We start from the raw sequence: 9660 nt of genomic DNA, 5'->3' as shown, positions 1-9660 counted from the left end.
CTATTTAAATCAAAATATCTAAGTTAATGCTCTCGACGACTTAAAAACAAGGCGAGAGTCAAAGGAAAGCCGGTGTAGCGCGGGAATGCAGGTCAGTATGCGGAAAACCTGTGCCCGCACCGCTCGGCGTGCCTTCGCCGGCCACGGACAAAAACCTGCCGCACCATGACATTGGCTCAATGCGGCACCGCTGACCAACATCAGTCACACAGTTCACATTGTGTTGTGTTACAGTCGACATCGGATATATCGTAGCGGCCAAGGTATATTAGTCAGTAGTCACAAATATTTGAACACGCCTCTATTGGCAAGGCACTACAGTGCGTACCCAGATAAGTAAACAGGTATCCATGAGCACCGCGACAGAGCCAGACTACATTTCTGCGGCGTTTCGGTCGCGTTTCGCATCACTTTCGCATCGCACAAAATGCCATTCGGCTGCGGAGCCTGAGCCACTACTTCGATATATCTAATAGCGACTGTACCCATACCTCTTTGTGATATTAATGATAAACCTTAGTAACGAACTATCTGTCGAGTTTTGGGTCAAGAATCTGTATCAACGGCAAACATCTGTTTCAGTTTACTCACATGATTGCGTCATTGGCAAACAAACCGGTGTTTGTTTTCCCTTCCTGCGTTATTAAATTCCGACCAGTTCCAGTTTCACGACAAATAAAGGAAAACAATTATTTTTTCAACAAATGTATAAATAGGTACTCGCAGAGTTATAACAAAATGAGTTAGGTAAGTACATGCAAAAGTGCGGTTGTAAAAATTATTAAACATGAGACGAACACGCAACTCTGCGCATCTACCTGTGCCGGCTGCATTATGCATGAAAGTGCACTAGAAAAACAACCTGTTATAGTGAACTAAATCGTTGGCTGCGCTGGTAGGTCGGTCACTGCTTCCACGCTAGCGGCTGCGGCGGCGGCGACGCGGCGTCGCCGTCACGATGACGCGCCCCTCACACGCATGCATACTGGCGGCTACTCAACTCAGTCACACACCAACCGGCGCCGCGACTACCGATGCCCCTCCGCCGCGTTCAATCCGCCGACGAATAAAAACAAACCCCACAATGCTAACTGAATGAACATGAACATCGCCATCCGTATGCAATGGAACGTTTTACTAAAATGAGAGTGCAGTGACTTGGATCGTTCCGGCAGTGTTGTTAAAAGTTATTTAGTTTTAGGTGAGTTTGTTTTGGTTGTGATAACAACATCTCGGCCTATGCAAAATGCTACCGTAAAGGGACTGCCAAACTTATGTTATGGGAAATGTAAGTTTATTACACATGACGTACACGTTGTGACACTAAATTCCTACTACTACCTTAATACTAAGTACTAACAACGAATACCAACAGTTAAATTAATTTGAGCAAACTTTAGCAAAAGCAAGCGACCATGACAGTAAGATAGAATAATTACATTTCAAGATTTTCAAGTAATATTCATGATTAGCCAATTATTTAGGTAGGTAGGTACCAGCAGCGGCTGATCTAAAATTGATTACTAGTAAAGTATCTAATGTAAAAGTACCTAGGTTTATTTTTGCTCAGTGTTCAGAAATTTTCACCAGCCGCCACTGGTGTACGTACCAACGTGGTTACTACTTAATAAGCTGCATGGCACCCTTCGTGTAGTTTTAACTCTTAACTATATCACAAATAACACGATAAAAAGCAATTATAATTTGGACATTCATTAGGTACCTACATATATTTATATGCCGATGGTTTACAGTTAGACCCGCTTCCGGAGAGAGCTCTGGGCTCAGCTGATTTTCCCACAATTGAATCATTAAACCATGCCATGATACCTGTCACCGTAACCACTACAGGAAAGTCGGATTCTCATCAGTCGTCTGTAACTTACCTTTACCTTACCTACTTATTGCAATCAACTATCTTCCCCGTTCTTTTCAATCATAATACTTTAGTGATAGTGATAGATTTAATGATAAGGTCAGAACTTGAGTAAAGTACCGTGATGTTAATTGTTACATAGATACTTTAGGCAACGAAGTGAGGCACTAAACGGCCGCGAACGCATATCTCCACTGCTAGACATTTAAATCCATGAAAACGAGTAGGTATTCAATTTCATTATCACTATAGCTAGTAGGTACCTATTTCAAATTATTTTAATCATGTCAAATTTTGTTTTATTGGGAAGTAAGTGTAAAAATTATATTTAACTTAGGTGCAAAATTTGATCCATACTCATATATTTAGAGGTAGGTACTACGGTTCACAGTTACATAATATATTTAAATTGCATTAAACATATGTAAAGAGAATTTATTTTTAGTTTAGGTTACCCTACATAAACTCACTCCTGTATTTCCAAACGGGACAGAGCACATAAAACTGTAAGTTTCGGTGCCACTCTTGGCAAATTAAGGGGTTGAAAGAAAACGAAATTATGTCAGAAACAGTAACAGATTGTCAGTCTATCGCCCACATCACAATGGAACCCATATCGCACAGTCGACTTTTACGACACCAACGGGAAGAAAGCAGGTGGTGAAATTCTTGACCACACATGAATGCATTAAAAGTTTAATAAAAGCTTGTAAAATATTACACAACACAGTGAATGACTATTATACTTAATTGAAGTTCTTTATTTGCAAATATGTACAAAAGGTATTAACAGATTTTTGTTAATAATAAAAATCGAAACTACTTTTAAAAAATCTCGTATCTCACCCTGTTCCTCAAAGTTAAAACATACTTACTATAATTTTCTTTTCATTGACAGACGAAGATACAAGTTTTTTTAAAAGTAGTGACGAAATAAGTAATTGAAAGTCAAAACAAGGTCTAACGCCGTGGCTTGCGTGGGCGACGGCGATGCGACGCATATGAAATCAAACCTTATCGATATGGAAGTATGAGACGCGACGCCACGGCGATGGTCGCGCGACGGTCACACGACCGTCGCCCGCACAAGACACGGCGTACCCAAAATATGACTGTTGTATCTTACCCCACTGACACAATTTGTATAAACAATTAAACATATACAATACACCCTATTTTTATTGAATTCCGTTAAGTTTAAGGGAAGGTTCTTTAGATCAAATAAAATTAATTTCTGTAAGAAACAAGCGTCTTAACTTTTACGGTTATCGAGTTATTAAAAAAATAAGATAATTAAGTACTGAACTTTACCAATTCCTAATGTACCACGACATTGAAAGTCAAAACAAGGTCTAAGAACCACCTTACCCAAAATATGACTTTGTGTCTTACCCCACGGACACAATAGGTCATAAACTTGATAAACATATATATACAATATGTATAGGTAATGTATTACTACCGAAGCCTTACGTTGTTGGTTTGATATATTTTTATGAAGAATTTTAGGACATACTTTATCATATATTACCCGTTTGTAGATGTTTACTGAAATGTTTTTAAAAAAATGCATTCAAGCATAAAACGACTCTGATTCACATCCTGTGCCAATACGACAAAATGTACCTAAATATTGCATATGTCTTATTGAGAAAGATGCAAGCAATAGCTTTTCGATCTGTCAAGCAGTTTATTTAATTAGCAAACCACGTCTGATGTTGTCGTTAGATATCTACCTAGTCATAGGTCCCTAAAATGTATGCAAAGTCATTGGACGGACCTTAGTAAGCAATGCCTTCCTGTTACCCGTGAGCTGAGTTAGGCGCGGCGCGGTAGGTACTCGTAACATCGTTCACACTGCCAGCAGGCCTAGCATATGATGGCCGCGAGAGTTTGTCGCAGTGGGATAGATCATATGTCTTCTTCTAATTGTATTAATGACATAAGAACGGTTAGTCTATCTCGCGGCCATATACTCTCGAGGCCATCATATGCTAGGCCTACAGGCGGTTTTAGGACATGTTGCGTTGTCGCGCGCGAGTTCATACATCAAGCGCGACTTCAAGTATGGACTCGCGGGCGAGTGTCAGTTGTGCTAGACCGCCAGTTGGTATCAATTTGTATATCATCATTATCTTCAGTAGATACTTATACTTACCTAATTAGTAATTACATAAGATGAGGTTCGTTCTCATATTTGCAATGATTTACTGCTGAAAGTGCTTTCACTTTATTGTAGATAAATAATTTAGTGCAAAATTAACACAATCATTTTCTTAGTGACAAATGACTTTTTTATATTACAGTAGCCAATACCACATTGTTGGACATTAATTCGCGGTAAGGCTATATATTTCCAGAGTACGAGTTAATTAGATAGGAATCCAAAAACATAAATAGATTGACAATATTTGTGGGGCTATTGATATAAATAACTGTGGTATTAACTAGGTAGGTACTTTGTCGTCACCTTGTTAATACAAAGCGAAGGTTTTCCTCTTACATTTATTAAATTTATATTAATTTAATGATATCGCCCTAGAAATAATCCTATTCTACTCCTTCTAATCCTAACTAAATAATTATTCCCATGATATTCATAATGATGGCCGATTTCAAAACTCAATAGTAATGTAAAATTTTCTATAGTATTACTAGTAATATCCAAAGATGACAAAAGGGGACTACGAGCAGATTTATAATCACTTTCCATATCCTATGCACATATATTATCTTAAGGTATTTGTGCCTATCTTGGACCAAATTTTCCGGTTAGGCGACCCACACTATTCACACTAAATTTTATAAATTCTGACTTGCACATACTTACCCGGTTCATTCAACACATGTGTCATTGTGACTGGGCATATGTCGATCATGCATAACAACTGGACAAACGTCGTGAGGGACTCAGTCATTCAGCTAAACAATGAATAGCATAATATGTAAAGTAATTATATACTCTGCAGTTCAATTTTAGACAGGACCTGCTTGTACAATATTTTTAAACCCCGACGCAAAAACGACGGGGTATAAGTTTGACGTGTCTGTCTGTGTGTGTGTCTGTCTGTGGCATCGTAGCTCCCGAACGGATGAACCGATTTGGATTTAGTTTTTTTTGTCTGAAAGCTGAGTAAGTCGGGAGTGTTCTTAGCCATGTTTGATGAAAATCGGTCTATTATGTCGCGCGTATTAGTTTATTGCCAACTAGCTTTTGCCCGCGGCTTCGCTCGCGTTAGAAAGAGACAAAAAAAGTAGCCTATGACACTCTCCACCCCTTCAACTTTCTACACCTAAAAAAATACGTCAATTCGTCGCTCCGTTTTGCCGTGAAAGATGTACAAACAAACAGACACACACACACTTTCCCATTTATAATATTAAGTATGGATTGGTGTTTTGTTCTTTATTTAAGTACTAGCTTTTGCCCGCGGCTTCACTCGCGTTAGAAAGAGACAAACAGTAGCCTATGTCACTCTCCATCCCTTCAACTATCTCCACTTAAAAAATCACGACAATTCGTCGCTCCGTTTTGCCGTGAAAGATGGACAAACAAACAGACACACACACTTTCCCATTTATAATATTAGTATGGATTTCAAATCCAACGAATTATTTTAAAGGGTATCATAGGCATTCTCCTTTAGGATATCATAGGGTTTTTAGAATAGGTATTTCCCATTCTTTTCGCACAGCCTATTGTAGTAACCGGTATAGGTATATCAGGATGCACATTATGCCATTCCCTTTTCTATCCAGTAACTATAAAACTATATAGTTGGCTGCGAAAAATAATTGCAAATTAGATAAAACCGGATAATTCAAATATGGGGGAACAATTTTAAGTACTTACGGGTTACGTTTGTTTCTATGTACCAACCTATAGAAGTGACTCAACGAATACTTATAGTCTAGTCATTGAACTTTCAGTTAGTTCAGTAGACGAAGATCAAGCGCAGCGATAAATTATCTTTCAGCTTTAGAAGTTTCTGAGAAGTGCTTGCTCGTGCCGCGTCACGGGTTTCTCCCGCGAGCCAGCATCCGCCCTGGGGACAGACAAATGTCTTGGTATGAACGAAGTAACGATGACTGTATTCAGTTATGAAATGAGTTTTTTGAATTGTGGTAATAAAGTAACTGCGTAATAAACAATAGTTATTTTTTATACAAGGGGGCAAAGTTGTATTTTAACGCCGAGTGTGGAATTGAAAAACGAGCAAGTGGAAGGATTCTATAGTTGAACCACGAGCGAAGCGAGTGGTTCGAGAATAGAATCCTGAACTTGCGAGTTTTTTAACACACGAGAAGTAAAATACATTTGTATATTAAAGGAAAAAATGGAAAAATTTACGCTTCCGGCGGGACTTGAACCCGCACCATTTTTGCAATCCGTGCAATGCTCTTACCAATTGAGCTACGGCTTAATTGAGCTTTAATATAAAAATGTTTAGAATCGTTAGCAGACGTTTCTGCTTAATAAAAATTAAAATACATTTGCACCCGAGTGTAACACAAAACTTTTCCCCTCACTATAGCGAGGAAACTACAACGCAAAAAATGCGTTTATCACTGCTTCCAGTATTTCCACTGGTAGTAAATCATCTTTATTACTAGATTCACCTACTTTTATCAATTTTAAAGCAATTAATTTGACTTTATTCAAGGTCAAATTACTTTACCCACTAGTGGATAAAATGCGTTTTTACCCGCTGGTATTAAAGGTCAAAACACGTGTTTCCGAGCTAGTGAGGGGAAAATAAATATATTATAGGACATTCTTACACAGATTGACTGAGTCCCACGGTAATATTGTGTTACAGACACTCAGACAACGATATACATATATACTATACAAATACTTACATATATACCTACACAGAAAACATCCATGACAGGAACAAATATCTGTGCTCATCACACTAATAAATGCCCTTAGGGAACATACCCAAACAACGTGACCATATTTCTGCCGTTTTTGTCCCCCCTTCCCCCTGGGTGACCAAGCGTAGATGAGCATTTAATTTTTTTTGACATTTTTTTTATTTTGATTTCTTTAGTGAATCACGAGAACTTTCAATCTCACTGGGAGACAAAAAGTGTCCCAGAATTTCCATACATTTTTGTTACTTTCCTCTTTTGTTACCCCACACAACATGTACGGAAAATGGTAACAAAATAAGAAAAAATCGTATGGGACATTTTTTTTAACTACTAGGATTGAAAAAGCTAGTGATTCTGAGTAGAAATAGCATATTTTTTTCAAAAATATGACATTTCATAAAAGTGGCGAAAAAAAGAAACTCTCAGATATTCCAAGTCGACTGGGCGCGGGGACTACAGCTCATACATACACTCTTCTCTATGAGAGGAGGCCTGTGCCGCTGTGGGACGTATATCTCATTTGCGACGAAATAAATAAAATCGAAATACAAAAAAAAAACGATTTATTAAGTCTTATCTTTAGTGACGGGGTAAAGGGTAAAACGTGTATGTAGCACGTGAGTTCCCCTCACTTAAGTGTTTTTTTAGGTAAATATTCCACTGGTTACGTGACAAGAAATTAGATCCGTAGTGTTTTGACGACTCTTTGATTATTTGATGGAAACACAAATGAATATACGTATAGGTACAGTTAAGGTTTGAGGAGTTTCCTCAATTTCTCATGAATCCGATATCCGATTATAAGAAATCGAGCTTGACAAATTTTATGCAAGCTGTTCTTATAAAAATACCAAAGTCCGTTAAGGAGTTCCGTTCTTATTATCATCAGCAGTTCCACTGCACCAAATGTCACTGTTCTGGACGTAAGTGCATGCTGTTCTTATAAAAATACCAAAGTCACTATAAGTGTGCCGTTCAGATTTGAGGAGTTCCCTCAATCTCTCCAGGATCCCATCATCAGTTCTGATAAAAGTGACCAATTTGTATGCATATACATTCAATAAAAAAAAAATTCAAGATATCGTGGAACAAACATTAAAAAAAAACAGGCGAATTGAGATATTGAGAACCACCTTCCTTGAGATTTGAGCGGCGGTTAAAAATCGCCTTCGTATGTTAAACCACGCAGAATAGTGGCCGGCGAAACTGGACGAGAAAAACTTGTAATCAATTAAAATAGTCAAATCGGTATAAATACCAATCCTTACCGATCGATATAGTAAATAGGCACCGACGATAGACATTTGGCAAGATTGCCGACCGACTTATTATTTCGGTTGTTATCAATTAACCACTGTGATCAGATGCTATCAGCATCTAAATAAAGACCAAACATGCGTCACTGTTCCGAATATAGTGCATATTTGGAACCTATTGTTTACTGCTGCGGAAATTTAATGATATAACCGCCCTATGATAAGTATGTAGGCGATTCTCAGAGATGACGTCCGGTGTCTGATTTCGGTGCTGATTTTTATTTACTACGTTTATGACATGTCAGTCTATTTACTAAAATCTAGCCTAAATATAAAAAATATTGGTGGTGGAGGCCTCCATTAGAACCTTATAGTTTGTATGAAATGTGACATTTTAAAATCACCGACATTATGTATGGGCACTGTAATCAATTTGCCCGGTGGTCAAAAAAACGCAGGATTTTTTAGTACCTTACATAACGAGTAACGCCACATGCACTAAAACTGTGGGAGTAAATTGAACCACTGAATCTTAAAAAACATGAGACCAAAACCCATCGAATGACTGAGAAACCTTTAAAAAGTCCCCATTATAAAACGGTACTGCATCTCTTCTACACTGAATGGTTAAAACATAGCTAAAACATACTATATTTGTGCCACTATGTCTCTGATCTAATAATTTGTAAGAGTACCGTCATGTTTAAAAAATCACACCGAAATCAGTCACCAGCCCGGGACACATCGTAAATTTGTCTTTACTCGATGAGTTTAGCTAACATATTATTTTTATATACAAAATATGATAAGTAGATTAACTAATACCTTATACGTGAATGTCTATAACAACTGTGATCAACAACTCAATCTTGAGTTATGATTTTTTGTTTTGCAAATTCTGGGTGCGGGACACGCCCACCGAAGGTCATTTTTCGCATTTAATATTTTGTTACTTATACTATACAAATAATAAATAAATAACTTTATAGTGTACCAAATAGAACAGAGGCTACAGATTATGCCTGAATTAATTCAGATTTTTAGAACAGTCCGTTCTGACGTTTTTTGCCCCGGACACGTTTTAACGCAGCTCTTGAGAAATGCCCATGTATATGTATATGTAAACTATGTATTTCGCATCCTAACTAGTAGAATAAGTAAGTTTTATCACAAAAGATCGGAATAAATACCCACCACCACCCTGCTATAAAGTAAGTAGGTACTTGCATATACGCAATTACGCATGGATAGGAAAAATGGAAAGACGTTTCAAATTGTTCTTTGTCCCAGACTTCCAGATGTTAGCGGTTTGTGAGGCTGATGGTTAACCCCTAGAATTGGCGCAGGCACTATTTTTTACAAAAGTAACCAAATTATCTGACCTTCCAACTCGTGGGGGGAACTCCCGTGAGACTCGAACATCGAAACATGTCCAACGCTATATATCGACTTAACACGTGAGTAACCCGCTTAAAATATTTTTAACCTAGGTGTTATTGGAATTAGTCTGGTTTCCTCGCGATGTTTCTTTCATCGAAAAGTGACAGGTGAATATCTAGCGATATGGGTAGGTCTGGGTACCATTAGATTAGATAAGTAGTTTAAAGCACTCACCGGTACCGGCCCGAGTTAATGTGACACCGCTTT

The 9660-nt window shown here is 37.9% G+C and overlaps 1 protein-coding gene across 1 annotated transcript in view; it reads left to right on the top strand.

Moving 5' to 3' along the window:
* The first annotated feature begins 393 nt into the window (after nucleotides 1-393).
* LOC125228179 (ATP-binding cassette sub-family C member Sur) overlaps nucleotides 394-9660 on the top strand; it is a 39310-nt gene continuing 30043 nt past the window's right edge. Inside the window, exon 1 of the mRNA XM_048132639.1 lies at nucleotides 394-1201. The gene's annotated coding sequence lies outside the window, so the exon portion shown is untranslated. The remainder of the gene's footprint in view (nucleotides 1202-9660) is intronic.

Source organism: Leguminivora glycinivorella, chromosome 7 (genome assembly GCF_023078275.1).
Source record: "Leguminivora glycinivorella isolate SPB_JAAS2020 chromosome 7, LegGlyc_1.1, whole genome shotgun sequence".
Classification (NCBI taxonomy): Eukaryota; Metazoa; Arthropoda; class Insecta; order Lepidoptera; family Tortricidae; genus Leguminivora; species Leguminivora glycinivorella.
This window is presented reverse-complemented; position numbering and strand designations above follow the sequence as displayed.